The sequence below is a fragment of the Bufo bufo genome, chromosome 3 (genome assembly GCF_905171765.1).
Source record: "Bufo bufo chromosome 3, aBufBuf1.1, whole genome shotgun sequence".
Classification (NCBI taxonomy): domain Eukaryota; kingdom Metazoa; phylum Chordata; class Amphibia; order Anura; family Bufonidae; genus Bufo; species Bufo bufo.
In genome coordinates this window covers 391,310,079-391,330,912 of record NC_053391.1, presented here as the reverse complement: position 1 = coordinate 391,330,912, position 20,834 = coordinate 391,310,079, and positions in this window count along the sequence as shown.

Below are 20,834 nucleotides of genomic sequence, written 5' to 3'. Positions count from 1 at the left end.
AAACGCATTGTTACATCTAGCAATCAACTACAAACACGCCTCACGGAGATGAAAGATAGATTCATAGAGAGAGGATATCCAGAACAATTCCTTAGAGATGAGACAACTACCGCCATCAGGAAACCAAAAACTAAACTCAGCCGCATACCATTTGTTCATACCTACCATCCCACCAATAAAAAGATGCTGAACAGTATCAGAAATCATTGGTCCATCCTACACAAAGCTTTCCCCACAGTTGAAGAATTTAGGAATCCCATTCTAGCTTGTACACGGAGACCCAAGAACTTAAGAGATCTTCTAGTCAAGGCGGACATTGGCCCCACACACACCATTCCTAGACAGAGGTTCCTCACAACACAAAAAACAGGGACCTTTCCATGCATTCACTGCCAACAATGTAGCAATGTACAAAAAGGTACCCATTTTCATCACCCCCAATCAGGAAAAAGCTTTCCCGTGAAAGGCTTTTTCACATGCGACTCGGCCTTTGTAGTGTACTTACTCAAATGCCCGTGCGGCAAAATTTACATAGGTGAAACGACCCAAAAAATACGTGACCGCATATGCCAACACAAGTCTTCGGTTAGACGCAAAAATCTATTACTCCCAGTACCGTCCCATTTTGAAACAGCCGGGCACCATTTATCACAACTTAAATACCAGGTCATAGAACAGATTTTACCCCACAGGAGAGGATATGATCGCATAACGCAACTAAAAAAACGGGAAGCATTTTGGATCCACAAGATGGACTGCTTGGAACCTAAGGGACTCAACAGAGACTACGAAATACAATGTTTTACATGAAATCCTGATCTGTCCCATGGTTATGATATAACAAGAGTTATTATGCATCTCTAATCATTTTTCTTCTCCTTTCTCATAGGCTATATAATCAATGTCGGACTGCGACATATGACCAGATATCCTTTTCTCTGATATCCTTTTCTCTGATATTGAATCAAAAGCCTCCCTCTAATGTGGTAATAGATCCTGGGATTGTTTGTATAATATACACCTCCATCCACACTAGACATATTCTAGTATCTAAGATAGACCAAATCGCTAGGTGTGCACATACTGTCAAATAACAGTTATCTAGCTTAGCCTCCGACTGATAGATCAGGAGACTAGTAGTGGAACGCATCACTTCCGGATTCCCCTGGAACGCAGGGTTTTTCCGGTTACACGTGACGCCACATCCTCCCCACCATGTGACTAGTGGAACGCATGGTGGACCGCACGCTCCCGGCACATAGCGACACGCCCCCCCACGCTATTTAGAGACGCGCCTAGCATCTAAACAGAGCGCATCCCTAGAGAGGCGTGTGGACACACGCCATCACCGACTCAGCGCAGGATCTATTGACACAGCCTCCCACAGCGGTATTGGGTAAGTCTCTCCATATGTACACCACTAATAGGATCACTTATAAGTCCATCAGGCTTATTCTACCCACCCCCCCTGGGCACGATATCAACTACCTTTATGAGGTTAATATATAACCTTATCTCTTCTCTGTTCCAAGTGTTACCCGGAGTTTAGACCCATCACCTTTAGATCTTGGTCCACAACATCTATTGCTTCTCCTTAACATAGAGGTTTCCATATACACTGCTCTAACTGGCGATGATGATTTAAATTATAATGCTATGATTTAAGTATAAAGCTATGTTTCTTTTCTATGTCCCTCTTTAACTTCTGTCTTTTATTTTGCTTTTATTTTGCTTTGGTTCTGCTGAACACCAATACTGTATGGCAATGAATACGTATATACAATGCTAATAGCGTATGAGTAATTGTCTTATTAATAACATATATAAATATGTAACCAGATGTTGGTTTATATGTCCACTAAATTGTAATTGTCACTTTTCTATTGATATTGTCACAGTTTGATAAAGGCCATCTAGGCCGAAACGTCACTTTGAAGCCGCATATCAAAATAAACAGAAAACCATTTGATTCACAAACAACTGGAGTTTTTCTATTATTATCCGATGATCAACAATTATGAGTCAAGTACCTTCCTTTGGCAGAATTTGCGATAAACAACCATGTTAATTCCTCCGCTGGTGTCTCCCCATTCTTTTGTAATTACGGTTTCCATCCTCGTTTTCATTCTGGGTCATCCGTCTCCTCATCTAACCCCGAGGCGGATAAGGTCTCGTCAGAACTGTGCACAGTTTGGGCTTGGGTTCAGTCGAACCTAAAAAAAGCTCAAAATAAGAAAAAAATCAAAGCAAATAAGAAACGTTCTAAGGGGATGGATTTTCAGGTTGGGGAGAAGGTGTGGCTATCTTCTAAAAATGCGCCCCTTAAGGTGGCCTCCAAAAAGTTTGCACCTTGCTTTATAGGTCCGTACGAGATTACGGAGGTAATTAATCCAATATCTTTTAGGTTGAAGCTGCCCGAATCTTTCCACATTAATGATGTCTTCCATAAATCTCTGCTTAAAAAACATATTGCCCCTGTTGTTCCTTCACAGTCTGCTCGCAACGCATGTTTGATAGACTTAACCCGCCGTCCGTGCCATTGCGCATGTCATGAGAGTTAGTATTCAGCACTTCCATGTCTTTGCCGTAAGTCTGCACATGCGTTTGTACTTAGTTGTCTATGCTGTCATTGGTGCCAGAGCGCATGTCACTGGACATAGTCTCCTTTTTGCTATTTGGTTTCCCTTGCTTGTTGGCGCTTCCTATATACTGCGCATGCGCCAGCACTTAGTATATTCCTCTATCACTCCCATGTCTTTATCGCAAAACTGTGCATGCGTTGGTACTTAGTTGGTGCCATTGGTGCCAAAGCGCATGTCACTGGACATAGTTTACTTAATAAATTCCACTATCATTCTTACTATTCCGTATGTCTCAGGACTTTGATCTCTAGCGCGGGTTAGTATGTCTATGCATGCATTACAGCTTAGTTGTTGGTGCTGCCATCGGTACAATTGCGCATGTATTAGAATTTCATATCATTCACTGGCAATATATATCCTACCATTGCACATGCGTTAAGACTTAGTTATCTGTTCTACCATTCTTACTATGGCGCATGTCAGGGAACTAATCATCTATGTTTTAGTATAGTACTTTATATCTATCGCTTTCAGAACAGTGGCTTTAGGATCGCACATACTTTATAAGGCTACTTTCACACTTGCTTTCGGAGCGGATCCGTCTGGTGTCTGCACAGACGGATCCGCTCCTATAATGCAAACGATGGGATCCGTTCAGAACGGATCCGTCTGCATTATATTTCTGAAAAAATTCTAAGTGTAAAAGTTAGTCAGACGGATCCGTCCAGACTTTGCATTGAAAGTCAATGGGGGACGGATCCGTTTGAAATTGCACCATATTGTGTCAACTTCAAACGGATCCGTCCCCATTGACTTACATTGTAAGTCTGGACGGATCCGTTTGGCTCCGCACGGACAGGCGGACACCTGAACGCTGCAAGCTGCGTTCGGGTGTCCGCCTGCTGAAGCTGCCCGAATCTTTCCACATCCATGATGTCTTCCATAAATCTCTGCTTAAAAAACATATTGCCCCTGTTGTTCCTTCACAGTCTGCTCCGCCGCCGATACTGGTTAATGATTCCGAGGAGTTTGTGTTTTCCAAGGTCTTGGATGTTAGGATATTCCGTACCTGGTGAACTGGAAAGGCTATGGACTGGAGGAAAGGTCCTGGGTACCAGCTAAGGATGTTCATGCCTCTAGACTTGTTAAGAAATTTAATGTGGAACATCCTGAGAAGCTGTCGCCTGGGGCCTTGGGTCCAGTGGCCCTGTGTGGAGGGGGGGTACTGTCACAGTGCGCTCTGTGCATGGTTCCAGGAGGCGGGGACGGGCGAGGCGCACTCGCATCATCAGCGTGCCCGGCGTCGCCCATTCCCGTGGTAACCACACTGGGGCTGAGTGCCGAGCTTATCACTCGGCGCTCGGCTGTATTGGAACTCAGGAGTCATGTGACGCTGGCCACTCCACTAGCGCCCTATTTAAACAGGCAATCTGCTGGACACAGATTGCCTGTTATTGAGGTCCTTCCTGCGATATTACTTATCTGGTTTGTTGGTCCTGCTTGTCTTCTGATTACCCATCCGTCTCATCCCTTGGTCTTGGCATTTCCTCCTGGTTCTGACTTCGGCTTCTCCTGACGATCCTCCGCTTGCTCCTCTGGTACCGTGCTGCTTTCTTGGTTTCTGACTCGGCTTGTTTGACTACTCTGTTGCATGTATTGTCTGTCTCCCCTGCACTTATCCTAGCTTAGGGTTTGTCAACCAGTTGTCCCTTGTCACTAGGACTTGCGAGGAAAGTAGGCAGGGACAGGGGCCCGGGTTGAGCTCAGTGGTCACTTCCCCACCCCCTGTGTGTATGACAATATGTATTATAAATAAAAATATGTAGAATAAAGTTTCTAAGTTTGTAGATATTGGTTATAACCACATTAATTTTAGTGTGTGTATAGAGTTTTTAATTTATATAGTAAGTGTATTTGGGTGATATTAATGTATAGTAAAAGTGTACTATTATTAATGTGGTGTATGTGTTGGTGCTACATAAATATCATTATGCACTGTATATAATAAAGAGAACTAACAGTAAAAATCATAAAAATAAAACTCTGTTTATTAGCAGACAATATAGTCAACTCGACTTTTTTTCTTTTAAATTGTCAGAAAATAACATAAATAAAGCATAAAAAATAAAACTCACAAATTAAAAAAACGCCCAGATGGCGAGGGAGGACCCTGAAACTGCAGGCCATGGTAGGCTGGTTGGGAAGGGGGGCCTGAGTACTGCGATGGGCCAGCTTGTGAGGAGGAGGGGACAGGCTGCCCATATGAAGATTCCCCCTGATATTGTGGCCCATATGGCCGAATAGGTGGCCCATAATGATCCCTTGGAGGAGGGATCTGTGGGGGACCCTGTGAACCCTGGGAAATTGGCATTAGCCGGTGGCCAAACATGTGCCCATGGAGGCGCCAATTTTCCAGGGCCACAAACATCTCCGTCGTGTCATTGGGGGGAGTGGTTGCATCCAGAACAATTCCAAGATCCGATTTGGTTCTCAGTAATCGTTCTGGAGGCAGCCGGGGCAAATAATGGGCGAGACTACGGGCAAAGAGGTCTAAATGATCCTTCTGCTGGGCTCTAGATAAATACTCCAGAACCTGGGTATTTATGAGAGGCATGGCCCGTCTTCTGGCCCAGCTGGGTAGAGCCAAAGGGGGGGGGGATTCCCTTCCGGAAGCAGCAGGACGACTGGATGCTGCCGTGCTGGGTCCTGGGGCACTCTCGCTCTGCGCTGGCCCAGAGAGAGTGTCCTCCTCAAAGGCACTTGACTGTTGCGGAGCCGACTCATCCCCTTTCTCCTCTAGGTTGTCCTGCGTTAAAAAAAAATAAAAAACATAGTACATTAGTATATGAACACTATTTTGTATTATAAATATTCACCTCACATATTACTGGCATCATCAAATTACTTTTTGCACACAGTACTACATGAACTAACCAACATATTACATATGGGGTCATTTAGCAACATTGGGGAAATTAGAAGTGTCATAGCTGCCCATAGCAACAAATCCTAGTCCACTTGTCATGTTGTTCACCTACTTTTGCTAATGAAAGGAGGAATCGGAATGGTTGCTATTGGCAACTATGACTTTTTTAATTTACCAATTATTACCAATCACATTACCTACATAGTCTACATACAGTGCATCAGTGGTCAGTGTCTAGAATTAACTTACGGACGCAGCTTCATGACCTCACGCAGGAACATCAGTTGTTCCTTGAATATATAGGGCCTTTTCTTTGTGGGCCCGGAACCATTACGCCACTGGTGCTGCATCTCTTTGTGGAACTGGTCCCCAACGATTCTTTACCTCATCAACTTGTAATAAAAATACAAGAAAGGAAAATGTAGCCAAATATACAATCCTACAGAGGATAATGTATCACATGTGCTATGCTAGGGAGGATAACTTATGACATGTGCTATGCTAGGGAGGATTACCTATAACGTGCTATACTAGGGAGGATTACCTATGACATTTGCTATGCTAGGGAGGATTACCTATGACATGTACTATGCTAGGGAGGATTACCTATGACGTGATATGCTAGGGAGGATTACTTATGACATGTGCTATACTAGGGAGGATAAAACCTACTAATGTCCCAAGGACTAATTTACACCTCCTTATCCTGCACCTCCTTATTCCTAAAACTTAACTTTTAATTGGTAAATCTAATATATTACTAGAGGATTCTTTTAAAATTGCCAGTTCGTCTCAGCTTGCACTTCTAAGTATACATTACAATTCCTGCTATAGTATCCTAGCTAGGAATGTAACATTGTTACCTTACTGGCTGCGCGCTGCCAGTATATTTTGTAGGTTCAATGTATCATTTGTTTTTTGTGTCGTACTGGTGCTTTGCTAGAGACTAAGCTGAATTAAAACATAAGAGCAACGCTGCCCCCCGACATGTTTCGCCGAGTACCGGTGTCTTCAGGGGTTAGGGCAGAGTGTGAGCGCGCTCCCTGCTCGGCTTAATTTATAATCTCTGTTTGCATGTCGCCACTAGAATGCGTTATTATCTTATCCAATAGAAGTATATTCGTCAGTGAACTTCAAATCTGATTGGTAACAGTTACAGTCCTTCCCTCCGCTGTCATCATTTGTCCAACCTATCTTTCCTGGTTGGTTGCGATCAATTTGTGTCATCAATACATGCAACGCATGTTTGATAGACTTAACCCGCCGTCCGTGCCATTGCGCATGTCATGAGAGTTAGTATTCGGCACTTCCATGTCTTTGCCGTAAGTCTGCGCATGCGTTTGTACTTAGTTGTCTATGCTGTCATTGGTGCCAGAGCGCATGTCACTGGACATAGTCTCCTTTTTGCTATTTGGTTTCCCTTGCTTGTTGGCGCTTCCTATATACTGCGCATGCGCCAGCACTTAGTATATTCCTCTATCACTCCCATGTCTTTATCGCAAAACTGTGCATGCGTTGGTACTTAGTTGGTGCCATTGGTGCCAAAGCGCATGTCACTGGACATAGTTTACTTGTTGCTATTTGATTTCACTTGCTCTTTAGCGTATCCTATACACTGCGCATGCACCAGCACTTAGTAAATTCCACTATCATTCTTACTATTCCGCATGTCTCAGGACTTTGATCTCTAACGCGGGTTAGTATGTCTATGCATGCATTACAGCTTAGTTGTTGGTGCTGCCATCGGTACTATTGCGCATGTATTAGAATTTCATATCATTCACTGGCAATATATATCCTACCATTGCACATGCGTTGAGACTTAGTTATCCGTTCAACCATTCTTACTATGGCGCATGTCAGGGAACTAATCATCTATGCGTTCTATCGCTTTCAGAACAGTGGCTTTAGGACCGCACATACTTTATAAGGCTACTTTCGCACTTGCGTTCGGAGTGGATCCGTCTGGTGTCTGCACAGACGGATCCGCTCCTATAATGCAAACGATGGGATCCGTTCAGAACGGATCCGTCTGCATTATATTTCTGAAAAAAGTGTAAAAGTTAGTCAGACGGATCCGTCCAGACTTTGCATTGAAAGTCAATGGGGGACGGATCCATTTGAAATTGCACCATATTGTGTCAACTTCAAACGGATCCATCCCCATTGACTTACATTGTAAGTCTGGACGGATCCGTTTGGCTCCGCACGGACAGGCGGACACCCGAACGCTGCAAGCTGCGTTCGGGTGTCCGCCTGCTGAGCGGAACGGAGGCCAAACTGTGCCAGACTGAGGCATTCTGAGCGGATCCGCATCCACTCAGAATGCATTAGGGCTCTACGGATCCGTTCGGGGCCGCTCGTGAGAGCCTTTAAACGGAACGGAACTCACAAGCGGAGCCTTTAAACGGAACTCACAAGCGGAACCCCAAACGCAAGTGTGAAAGTAGCCTAAAGTTGTCCTGTATTATTCAATCCTTTAATTGAATCGGTTCACTTATTGATTCCTTCTATGCCTTCATATATTCAATTCTTTGCATTATTTTTGCCGAACAGTTTCTCTGATTACAATTAGTTTTTTTATTTATTGTAATATTTTCCTTCTTTCAGTTTATTAAATCATTTTTATTTTCTCTTAGGAGGGGGTCCAGCTACAGGAAAGACGAGTACGTGAAACCTTTATTCAGGCCTCTTGGGGATAAACTATTTCAACAGTAAATCCATTTTGTCTCCTCTTGCTGGAGCCTTCTGTCAATATCTCCTTTACGTGGACCTGATTTTATTTTAGTTACTCCCCAGAATTTAAAGTTTGTACTGTTTCCTTTATGTTTTTCTCTCATATGTCTGGCCAGGCTTGTATCCTCTCCCGTATTGATGCTGCTCAAGTGTCTAGAAATCCGTCTTCTTAGTTCTTGAGTAGTTTTTCCTACGTACAGTCTGGGACAATCACATTTAATAATGTACACTACTCCTTTAGTTTTACAATTTATGTAATCTCTTATTTCATAATTCCTCCCATCCACCGGATTTTCTAATGTTTTTGTAATACTCATTCGATCACAAAATGTACAGTCTCCACATGGGTATGATCCTTTGTGGTTTAACCAAGTTGTTTTATATGCTTTTTTATGGGGTTGATAGTGGCTGTGAACTAGCATCTCTCTCATATTTCTTCCCCTTCTATAAGTTATCATAGGGTATCACGGTATCACTTCCTGTAAATCAGTATCTGCTTGTAGAATATGCTAGTGACGTCTCAAAATCTGCTTTACGATGTCATGCTCAGTATCATATGTTCCTATACAACGTATGATTTTTTTCTCCTCTTTTTTGGGTCCTTCCTGCTAATAGTTCTAATCTTCCCATCTTTTTAGCTTTATTGTATGCTCTGTGTAGGGACTTCTTAGAGTATCCTCTATTATGAAAGCGTGACTACAGTGTACTACATTCTCTTTCAAGTGCTTCCTCTGTAGAGCAGTTCCGCCTGGCTCTAAGATACTGTCCCACTGGAATTCCTTTTTGAGGGGTTCAGGATGGAAGCTTTGCCAGTGCAAAAAATTGTTGGTAGATGTTGGTTTCCGGTATATTTCTGTTTGTATACTGCCGTCAGGCTGCAATAGTATCTTAAGATCCAGGAAATTAAGTATGCTCTTGTGTATTTCTGCTGTAAATCTCATTCCAATTTGATTGTCATTAAGATGACAAAAAATTCATGAAAAAGTGCTTCTGTGTCATCCCAGAAAATCAATATATCATCGATATATCGACCCCAAAATAAAATGTGTTGCGTGTACTTATTATATGTGTCCGTGAATACTATACGGTCTTCACGTTCGTAGGTTTTTGTTTATTATGTGACGGGATTGTCAGTGTATGTGATGTATAGCCACGATCCTTGAACCGCTGTTTCATTTCCTCAATCTGTTGTAACCTGGTTGAGGGATCCTCAACTATGGTATGTACCCTTTTCAATTGAGAACTTGGAAGAGATTTTTTTGTGGTGGGAGGATGAAAACTGGAAAAGTGAGGTAAATTGTTCCTGTCTTTGGTTTACGGTACAGATCTGTGACTTCATGTCATCAAAAACTCTTCAGGAAACTTACCACCGTTGTCTGATTTGCTCAATCCATTGTCCTCGGGTTAAAGGGTCTTCAACTATGGTCTGTATCCTTTTAAGATGCGAGTTCAAGGACCGTGGTTACCCATCACACACTTTGACAATCCCAGTGCAAAACAAACAAAAACATACTAATGTGTCTAAACGTATTCCCTTTGTCCATACCTTTCTTATTAGCGGTGAAAGTTCTCAATATTATCCGTAGTCATTGGCCACTACTAAAAAAAGCCTATTCAAAAATAGAGGAATTTAGTAACTCTTTACTACCCTGCAACCGGAGGCCGAAAAACCTGCGAGATGTTCTGGTAAGAGCAGATGAAGGTCCTGGCACCCACTTACCTAAACAACTGTTCCTTCAGACCCAGAAGAAAGGCACATTTCCGTGTCTACACTGTTTCCAATGCTCCAACATACAAAAAGGTTCTGTTATAACTCACCCACACACGGGGAAATTGATTGATATCCGTGGATTTTTCACCTGCGACTCAGAATATGTTGTGTACCTCATTAAATGCCGTACGGCTTAGTGTATGTAGAGGAAACCTCCCAAAAGGTGAAAGACAAAATCTGTCAACATAAATCCACCATTAGACGCCAAAACCTACTCTTGCCGATCCCTTCTCATTTTTATGAAGCCAGACATTCCATAGCCCAACTGAAATTCCAGATCATTGAACAAGTTCCACCTCTAAGAAGGGGAGGTAACAGAATTGAAACACTCAAACTTAGGGAGGCATATTGGATACATACATTACAAACCCTTACCCCTAAAGGCATGAATAGGGAGTATGAGGTACAAAATCTTCTTTAATTGCCAATTTGTACATGTTCTGATACATATTTTGATACATACATTGGTTAGGGCTAGCGGTCCTTTATTACATTTATTGGCTTTGTTTTACAATCTTTATGGTTTGGACTGTTGTGATATTTGTACATTACTGACATATATCTCTTTTGATTCTAGGCCCCCTGATCTCCTTTTGGGACGACGACGTGCCGCACAAGGGTATCCTTTTATGTTGATCTGCCACACCCTTATTGACCTTTTTGTGTCACATTCTTGTCTTACAATTTCCTTTCACTACCGTCCCTTCTTAGGTTTCCCTTTACTCCACCGTCCTTTCTGACATCCAACCAGGCCCGTTGCTCAGTTACAGCTTGCGCTCCATGGCCGGACTTATTTCCGGCGTGTGGAACGCAACTTCCGTTCCCGATGCGTTCCACCGCCCGGCCGACTTCCGTCGCGTGAAACGCACGGCATCCAGCATGCACTTCAGGTTAGTGCTGCCCCTGGAAACCACTGTTTTCAAATTTTTCTATATATAGCATGTACTGGGCGGGTGGCAGCACACACCCTCTTACCACTGGTGCGATTAAGCACCTCTTCCTTCTGTGTGCTGCTATTTCTCTCCCCTGATACCTACTGCAGCACAGGTAAGTCCAACATAGGAGATTATAGCCTCTAAATCCTATTGTATATTTAAGATGGAGTGTTCATTGGTCCATAGAGGGGATCTACTGGTCAGCTATATTAAGCAATTTTGTCAAACCTGGTTCATTGTATCCATTATCTTCTCCTGCGCACCTATGATACCTTTGTACCTTTTCCCCCATGGACCAGGACACTATTTTTTATATCCAGATTTATCTTTGACCATGTTATTTTGTCTGTAATTTTACCTTAATTCTTTATCAGATGCACTGGGAAATGTAACCAGTGTCCAGGTCCTTTTGTTTAATTTTCCAGTGGTCACTACCAAGACGATTTGTATTCAGCATAACACCTGTGGTAACCATTCTGATACTATTAGGACAATTGTATTCAGCATTATGGCACTACTAGGACAATTTGTATTCAGCATAACACTTGGAGCATAGTCATTTTTGGTATTCACAGCCTTCTTTTGTGTTATGTCACTCATTGTATTGTCATTTTTCTTTCTTTGTTGTATGATTGTATTTGTTTCATTGCATTTTCAGTGTCTGATGAAGGCCTGCGTGCCGAAAACGTTAACACACGTACTGCCACATGATTCCCATGTACTCAGCAATAAAAGCATCTTTGTTTCAAGATAAACTACTGTGATCTGTTATTATCTATTTACTGTAATTGTCATTTGTTCTATCTATTATCCAGATTTTTCAATTATCTTCCATTTTCCTCTTTACAACTTTTTTTATTTTATTTAATTTCTTATTTTACATCATTCTATTTCCTATCTTTTCCCCTCGTTTTTTCTGCCATTCCCCTTATTTACTCTCTACTGTGCCTCTTTATCTTTCACTGTTGCCACTTCTCTTAACCTCTCTTCCGATCAGTCATACATACCCTCTGTCATACACACAGATTTCACCTCCTTCACATTGTTCCTTAGGCCCCTCCTTCCTTCACTACCACTGTTAGCTTGCGCTCCACGGCCAGACAACTTCCAGTCTGTGGAACGCAACTTCCGGGCTGTGCGTTCCACCCCCCGGTTGACTTCCAATGTTCTGCCAGATTTCTATACCTTGCGAAAACGCTATATCAAAGTGACGCGGCCGCACAGGAATCAGCTGGAGGAGGGTGTGCGCACATCCACTGGATTAGGAAAAAATCATTGCAGCGCCGTGGGAGGACTTCATATGCATGCACGAAACCGTACACCGCGCGTGCCGCCTTAGGGGTAGGTAGATTTTCCAGCGCAAAATGTTCCATCAGATTTCCCTACCCCTGAGTGCGCACACGCGCACACACAAATCATCAGGAGCAGTTCATACTTACCGCAGAGCTGATTGCAGAATATCGAGGTCTCCACATAGCAGAGCTGAGTGCTGGATATTGGGGGACACCACTTATGTGGTGACCCCAATATCCAGCACTCAGCTCTGCGGTAAGGATGAGCTGCTCCTGATGATTTGTGCGTGCGCACTCAGGGGTAGGGAGATCTGATGGAACATTTTGCGCTGGAAAATCTACCTACCCCTAAGTGCGCACGCGCAGTGTACAGTTTCGCGCATGCGCATGAAGTCCTTCTCCCGCGGCACTGCAATGATTTTTTGCTTATCCAGTGGATGTGGATGCACAGCGCCGCACACACCCTCCTCCAGCTGAATTCTGTGCGGCTGCGTCACTTCCGGTATAGCGTTTTCGCAAGGTATAGAAATCTGGCAGAACACCAAGCGCTCCAGGCCACATGTGTCTACCCTGTATGCCCCTACATTCTATTTATACCAGCGCATGGTCAGCTATATTTTACACCACTTTCCCACAGGTGCTGGTTAGCACCATTTCCTACGGTGTGCATCTACTCTCCTCTCTACATACCAAACTGCGGCACAGGTAAGTCCAGCACAGTGGATTATGGCCTCTTTTTTAGTGATTATCACGATATGGATTTTTCCTGACCCCCAGGCATAGCTTTTGCTTATTGTATGGCAATGTGACACCTCTGTATGACCTCATGTCTATTAATTCCCTATCTATGGTGTTTCTGATCTTTATGTACAACTCTTATGGCAATATATACAACTTTAATTTCGTATAAAAAGTGAAAAAAAGAAGCAGCTCTCATCTGCGTCTCCTTGCAATGAGCACGGACATAGCACCTGGACTGCGCTATTAATAGGAGACTTCAAAAAACTTCAAAAGTCCATTAGCAGGGTAAGAGAACTTTATTTCAGCGGTTTTAAAACTTCCAGTACACAGATAATCTTGTTGCGTGTTTCAGACCACTCTCAATATGGGTCCTTCATCATGACACAAAAAAGCTCAAAAGATTGCACTATATGTGCCCCCCAACACCTGACCATGCAATCAGGAACTCACGTGACCAGGGCAAACAAGGTGCAATCAGGACCACATGTGATATTTAAAAGTGTACAAAATACAAATGTGAAAAATAGATTAAAATGCACTAAATTTACAATAGTAAAATAAAACAAATATTGTATGTTGCTTCTGTCACCTGGTTTGATAGACTGCTCCTGAGGGCAACAGCCTCAAAAGTGTCACTGTCATTGGGCATACGCCGAGCCCAGTGACATCTTCTTATCACTGTTGCCCTCAGGAGCGGTTGGATCGCACAGGCGCAGGCAGTAGGCGGTACTGCACATGCGCGAGATTTCAGCCGTACTAACTGAAGATTCCAGGTGCCTGGTTTGAATAAATTAACTGACGTAGCAGAGGGGGCGGCGCCATTAAACTAGACTGTGGGACGTTACTACATAGCGAGGAGGCGTGCTTGGGCTATAAACTAAGGCGGGCTAGGCACAGCAGGGGGGCATTAATGGGCTCAGAGGGTGAAGAATAACACCCCTCTGGGCAACTTCAGGGTTCATTTGCATAACACAAAGATAGCATTTTTAGCAAAAATGAAAACATGAAAATAAGAAAGAAAACCACTGCAGGAGATAAGGTATTTTATTAAACATGGCAATGGTGAGAGCTTAATATGGTCAAACCTGGTGACAGATTCTCTTTAAGGCTGGCAAATAGATTGATACTATGAAAAATATCTAACACATAGTCTAATACTGGAAAATAAGATCATGTCTTTTGCTTAACCCCTGCGGGTGATGTGCGGCTAGCTGGAACATCCAGTATGCCTCCCTATTTAACAGTTTTCTTCTGTGATCCCCTCCTCTGACAGGAACCCCAACTCTTTCAATGCCCTGCACTTTCAATATAGAAGTGTCCCCATCATGACAAACCGCAAAATGCAAACTGACAGCAGACACATTGCGGTTTTCATGGTGGGGCCCATCAGAGATGTGTTTGCGTATCCTGGTTTTTATCTGATTTGATGTACACCCCACATATTGCAAACGGCAATCCATACAGGTAATCAGATAAATGGCATTTTTGGTGTTGCAGTTAAGGTAAGATTTAATAATAAACTCTTTATCATTGGCAGTTGATTTAAAACGGTTAGTGGCCAACATGTGGTCACAGCAAATACATCTGCCATGACCACACTTGAAACTACCTTTACTGCTAATCCATGTGGGTTTGGGGATAATAGAATCCCGAAACATACTTGGACTTAATTTGCCACGGGTAGGAGCCTAACGTGCTGCACATCTGATACCACCTGCTACAATATCTGACCACTGATTGTCATAGCTAAGAAGGGGTAGATGTTTTTTTTTTTACAATTTTGCAAATTTCACTAAATTGCTCGCTATATTGTGTCACAAATGTAGTAGCACAAATTTTGGTGGAACACTGGTGATTCTTTTCACGAGGAACTTGTTTTTCAGGAAAGATCAGCATATTTCTATCTATATTAGAGACAAGTTTGTAATGATTTAAAAACAATTTCCTGGAATACGTCCTGTATGAAAGTCTCTTTACAATGTTATTAGCTTCAATATTAAAGGATCCCTCATCCGTGCAATTTCTTTTTGCCCTAATGAGTTCACCCTTAGGAATGTTGTGAATAACATGAGGTGGATGACATGAGGACGCATGAAGAATCGTGTTCCCGCCGTATGTTTCCTATATGTGAGTGTGTGAACCACGGACGTATCCACATCCCCCCTCAGACACAAATCAAAAAAGTTTATAGAATCTGAATCATGGTGGACATTAAAGGAAATAGAGTCCACACATGAATTTAAGTAATCCGTGAACAGCGGTATGGCCGCCACATCACCAGACCATACAAATAGTAGGTCATCGATGTAACGGTTATACCACTGCACACAATCACGAAAAGAGTGAGTGTTGATTAGGAGAAAGCTCCTCTCCCACCATGCCATAAATATATTGGCTATGGAGGGAGAGAACTTAGCCCCCATCGACACTCCCGAGCACAGGAGCCAGTAAGCAGAGTTGTGCCTGCCCATGTCCTTTAGGGAAAGCAGAGCGGCGGCATGCAAAGGCCATCATCATAACAACAGCCCTTAGGTTCAGCATCCAATAAGTATTGTGTACCTTCCCGGATGTTCATCTTCATTTTGTGCTTTTTTGTTTCATCTAAATAAAGTTGAATGTTATTAATAATAATAACAAAAGCTGTTTATATTGAGGTGATGAAATAGCAAATGAACTGATTAATATTCCACCTCAGGAACCCAGGGCTCCACAGCAACATAGTGCAACTCCCATAGCGTCCAGTGGTAATTGATTGCAGTCTATCTAACAATCGCATGTTTAAGTCCCCTAAGGGAACTAAGAATATGCATAAAATTCAAATCATCCCCCTTTCCCCATAATAATCATTTGCAGTGCTGCATTCCAAAACATACATGCTATTAAAATATGAGTATTTATTCCTGTAGGTGAACGCTGTAACGGAAAAAAAAAATCGGCTACTTTTTTTGTCGATTTATCTCCCCTCAAAAAAATCTATAAAAAGTGATCAAAAGGCCATACACACTCCAAAATGATATCAATGAAAACTACAGATCGCCACACAAAAAATCAGCTCTCACACCACAGACATAACTATAAAAAAAAAGCTATGGGGGTCAGATGCAGAAAAAAAATATTTTCCCAAGTTTTTATTTTTTTAAGCAATAAAACACAGGAAAAACTATATAAATGTGGTATCACTGTAATCGTACAGACCTATTTAAAAAAAATTCAGCTTCCTACTATATCGTATACAATATAAAATGGTGCCATTAGAAAGTACTTGTCCATCAAAAAACAAGCCATCATATCGCTAAGTGAATGGGAAAAAAAAGTTATGGCAGGGAGTAAAAAATGAAAGCGCAAAAACAGAAAAGTCACCCTGTGCTTAAGGGGTTAACCCCTTGCCTCAAACGGACGAGACTGTATGTCCAGATTGCATGTAAGGCTCCATTCACACGTCCGCAATTCTGTTCCGCATTTTGCGGAACGGAATTGCGGACCCATTCATTTCTATGGGGTTGCACGATGTGCTGCCCGGATCCGGAATTGCGGATCCGCACTTCCGGGTCTGCAATTCGGTTCCCGAAAAAAATGGACCCTAACTTACTGCAATTGGGCGATATGATACACACGATAAAGTGTCAGCCCCTGTCAAGGACAGAGGAGACTATGGAGCAGCCGGCAAAGGATCAATCAGAGTGGTTCCTTGTCAGTGATCACTCTGATTAGTGCTGGCACCGATACCAGATATTTAACCCCTTACATTCCATGGTCAGTAGCAACCACTGATGTAAGGGGTTATCAGATGGAGGAAGCGTACCTTGCCTCCTAAAAAAATGTACAAAAAGCAATCAAAAAGTAATTTGTACCTCAATATGGTACCAATAAAAACTATAGCTATTCCCACAAAAAACAAGCCCTCAGACAGCTACGTTGACAGAAAAATAAAAATGATATGGATGTTAGTATATGGTGCTGCAAAATATTACTTATTTTTAATTTTTTTTAAAACATGAAAACAACCATATAAATTTGGTATCACCATAAAATTTTCGACCCACAACATAAAGTTTTCATATTATATATATTGCATGGAGAACCCCATAAAAAATGTAATTAAAAAACACTGACAGAATGGCAATTTTTGTACACCTTGCCTCCTAAAAAATAGTATAAAAAGTAATTTGTACCCCAGTATGGTACCAATTAAAATTAAAAATTGTTCAACCAACAAAAAAAAAAAAAAAGTTTCTGTTAGAAAATCCAGATGCGGCTCCTTCCCTTCTGAATGCTACCATGTCCCCAAAGAGCAGTTTATGACCACATATGGGGTGTTGCCACATTAAGGAAAAAATGCATAACAAATTGTAGGGTGCATTTTGTAGTTTCCAAAATGTGTTACATTTTTGGGGGTTTCCTTTCTATGAGTTCCTCAGGGTCACTTCAAATGAAACATACAGTAGCTCTCCAAAAACCATATAGAGCTCCATCCCTTCTGAGCCTTGCAGTGTGTCCATACAGCAGTTTACAGCCACATTTCTGTAAACCTCAGAATCAGGGTAATAAATACTGAGGTTTGTTAGGCTGTATTGCAGGAACAAATGGATAAAAATTGAAAATTTGCACAAAAAATTACATTTTAAATTTCACCTCAATTTGCTTTAATTCCTGTGGAACACCTAAAAGGTTAAGAAAAAAAATCAGTTTTGAATAATTTGAGATGTAGTTTCTAAAATTAGGTAATTTATTGTTGGTTTCTATTATGTAAGACCCACAAAGTGACGTCATAACTGAATTGGTTCTTAATAAAGTCGGTTTGGAAAATTTTCTTGAAGGTTTGAAAAATAGCTTTTTAAATTCTAAGACTTGTAACGTCTTAAAAAAATAAAATGACAACATAAAGTGAATATTATATGGTGGATATTAATTAATAACTGTTTTGTGAGGTATTATTGTCCATCGTAAAAGCAGAGAAATGTTTCAAAATTTTCAGTAAATTTTGTATTTTTTATAAATAAAGATATAACATCGACCCAAATTTGCCACTAACATTAAGTACATTGGCCTCTATGATTATAATCCAACTAAGCCCTTTATGTTTCTTTATGAAGTGTTAATAACATATAAGCCTCAACAAAAATTCCTATGAAATTACCTGCAGCATCATTATAATTACTTGCAGAAATTGTTTATCACTTACCCAGCTTCCCTCCATCATCCATTATTTATCCCCTATCCTGTGGACGTTTTTGTGGAATAACCTCTTTCATTTCATGAAACCCTGCTTCTGTACTATATCATTCACCCACTAGATGGCAGTAGTTTCTAGTTTTTCTAAGCTCAAATGCAATTTGAAACACAAACTTGAACTAATCAATTTCCACAGGTTTTGAAAGTGTATAAATGGGCATCATTACTATACAGATGCAGCCGAGCTAAAATTGACTCTGATAACACAGTGTTATCTTGTGACAAAAGCCATTCAAATCCATTGTAAAAGTCAATTAACATTTTCTTGGCATTTTTTACATAGCGCGTTAACCATCAAGTTTAGCTTGGCTACATCTTTATATACACATAAACTATATATATATATATATATACACCTTATTTTTCTCTCTATAAGATGCACCGTCCCACCCCCCCAAAGCAGGGGGAAAATGTTAGTGCGTCTTATGGGGCGAATACTAATGATCGCTTCCATTATGGAAGCACTCATTAGTACCAAAGGATCGGGAAGCAGTGAATGCAGCACTCCCCGGGCTCTGTACTCTGTGTCTCCTGCTCTTCTGCTGCTGGCTGTGATGTGACTGTGCACAGCGTGAGGACGTCAGCACTTTGTGACCTCACGCTGTGCGGCGTCAGGTCACAGCACTGCACCCGGCATGAAGACCAGGAAGCACACGGGAAGTTAGGAGCGGTGTCCAGAGCAGGACAGGTTAATTGTTTTTTGTTCTCTGATCTGAAGTCTGCTTCACACGGTGGCAGGCAGGTACGGGGACGAGCCTCCTTAGCGTCACCCGCGATGCTTGGGAGGCTTCCCCCCGACATCCCCTGCTTTCATCCGTGTACAGGGAGAAGCAGCAGCGGCGGTGCGGGGACCAGGAGCCCCGCAGGGAACAGGGTAAGTATATTCCCTCTGATGGGACCGGCAAATGGGGGGAGTGTTTATGATATTGGATAACCCCTTTAATATTTGGGGTCTGAGCTGAGGACTGATTAATATTGGGGATCTAATTGGGGGGTCTGAGCTGAGCTCTGATAAAAAATACTTTTTTCCTATTTTCCTCCTTTAAAACCTAGGTGTGTCTTATGGGCAGGCGCATCTTCTAGGGCGAAAAATATGTTTATATATATATATATATATTTGTGGTCGGGACTACTAATGACGAACACGTGGGGACAACCCGAAAGATCCGTGGACCTGACATGGCTGAAGTGTGCCCTTAGCCACGTGTGGGGTAAGCCTATAAGGGGGCATACCCTGAAGAAAAAGAGAAAAACTCAGAGGGAGGGAACCGAGGGTGGGGCACGAGGATCGCACGTAATGAGGGAACGAGGGAGGCGGCTATAAATAGATCTCCGTCCCTCCCACAAATACAGGCTGAAATCAGCCTTAAAACTTGTGGTCGGGACTACTAATGACGAACACGTGGGGACAACCCAAAAGATCCGTGGACCTGACATGGCTGAAGTGTGCCCTTAGCCACGTGCGGGGTAAGCCTATAAAGGGGCAAAAAACAGACCAGACAGGTAAAGAAGTGTTCTTTAAAGATTTATTATACCTCGCAAACTACTTACAGCACGAGAGTGCGAAAGGCTTTTGAAATTTCAGACTGAGGATTGGGTATAACGATTAAAACAGGATGACTGCCATCTGCCAATTTTCCTGATGATATGTGCCGGGACCCCTTGTTTTGAAGCTGCCGAAGCGGCGCCTATACGGAAAGAATGGCCCGACACGGAGGATGGATCGAGGCCCATACCAGATATGAGAATGCGTATATGTTTGATGAACTGTGAGGTGGTAAGCGGACGGCCTTTAAAAGGTAGCAGCGGCTCATCTGGACTTGCGTCCCTCAACATGGCCATTAACTCCTTCAGAACTTTGACCGGACACCAATCGTTATGAGACTGGAAATACCTGATTTTGACTGCCGGGCCTACCTGTGAAGTTTTGGTGATTTTTAATGACAAGGAGAAATGGTCCTCTAGCCAAGCTAACTGGCCAATAGAGAGCCCTTTATCCTTGTCCGAAACACAAGTGAATTCCCTTGGCCGTAGGAAACCATAAAAACTAAGATACATTGCTGCTTTAATGAGAATGCTAGAGTATGGCCCAAAAGGGTTGCCGTCCATGGCTTTAGACAGGGAACGAAACAGATCTCCATAGACTGGCTGACGCCTCGGGGCACTCCCCGCACAATCTTTCTGAATACCCCTGAGCGTGGCCTTGATGATTGGGGATGCAAACACTGACCTGCGCCCAGGCTGCTCCAGCAGGGAGAAATGTTGTACCCCGGCTAGTTATAATCAAACAGAATTATAGGACAGCTTGAGGTCTCAATGACAATAAGCCAGGAAAGCCATAATATGCTTGTGGTTATCTGGAACGATCCGACAGTCTGGGAGAGACCTTGCAAACTGTTCGAAGATGTTCCATCCGGTTTTATAGTTCCTTGCCGTGTTGGCTGAAAGGGACTTGCCGACTAACTCGTAGGCGGTCGAGACGAGGCCTTCTAGTCCAATACCAGATCTTGATATAGTGGAGGGGTTAACCCGTGTGGTTCTGCTTCTGGTATGACCTGGAAAAAAGTAGCAAAATTGAACCATGATAGGGCATCTGCTGCCAGATTTTTGAAGCCCTGG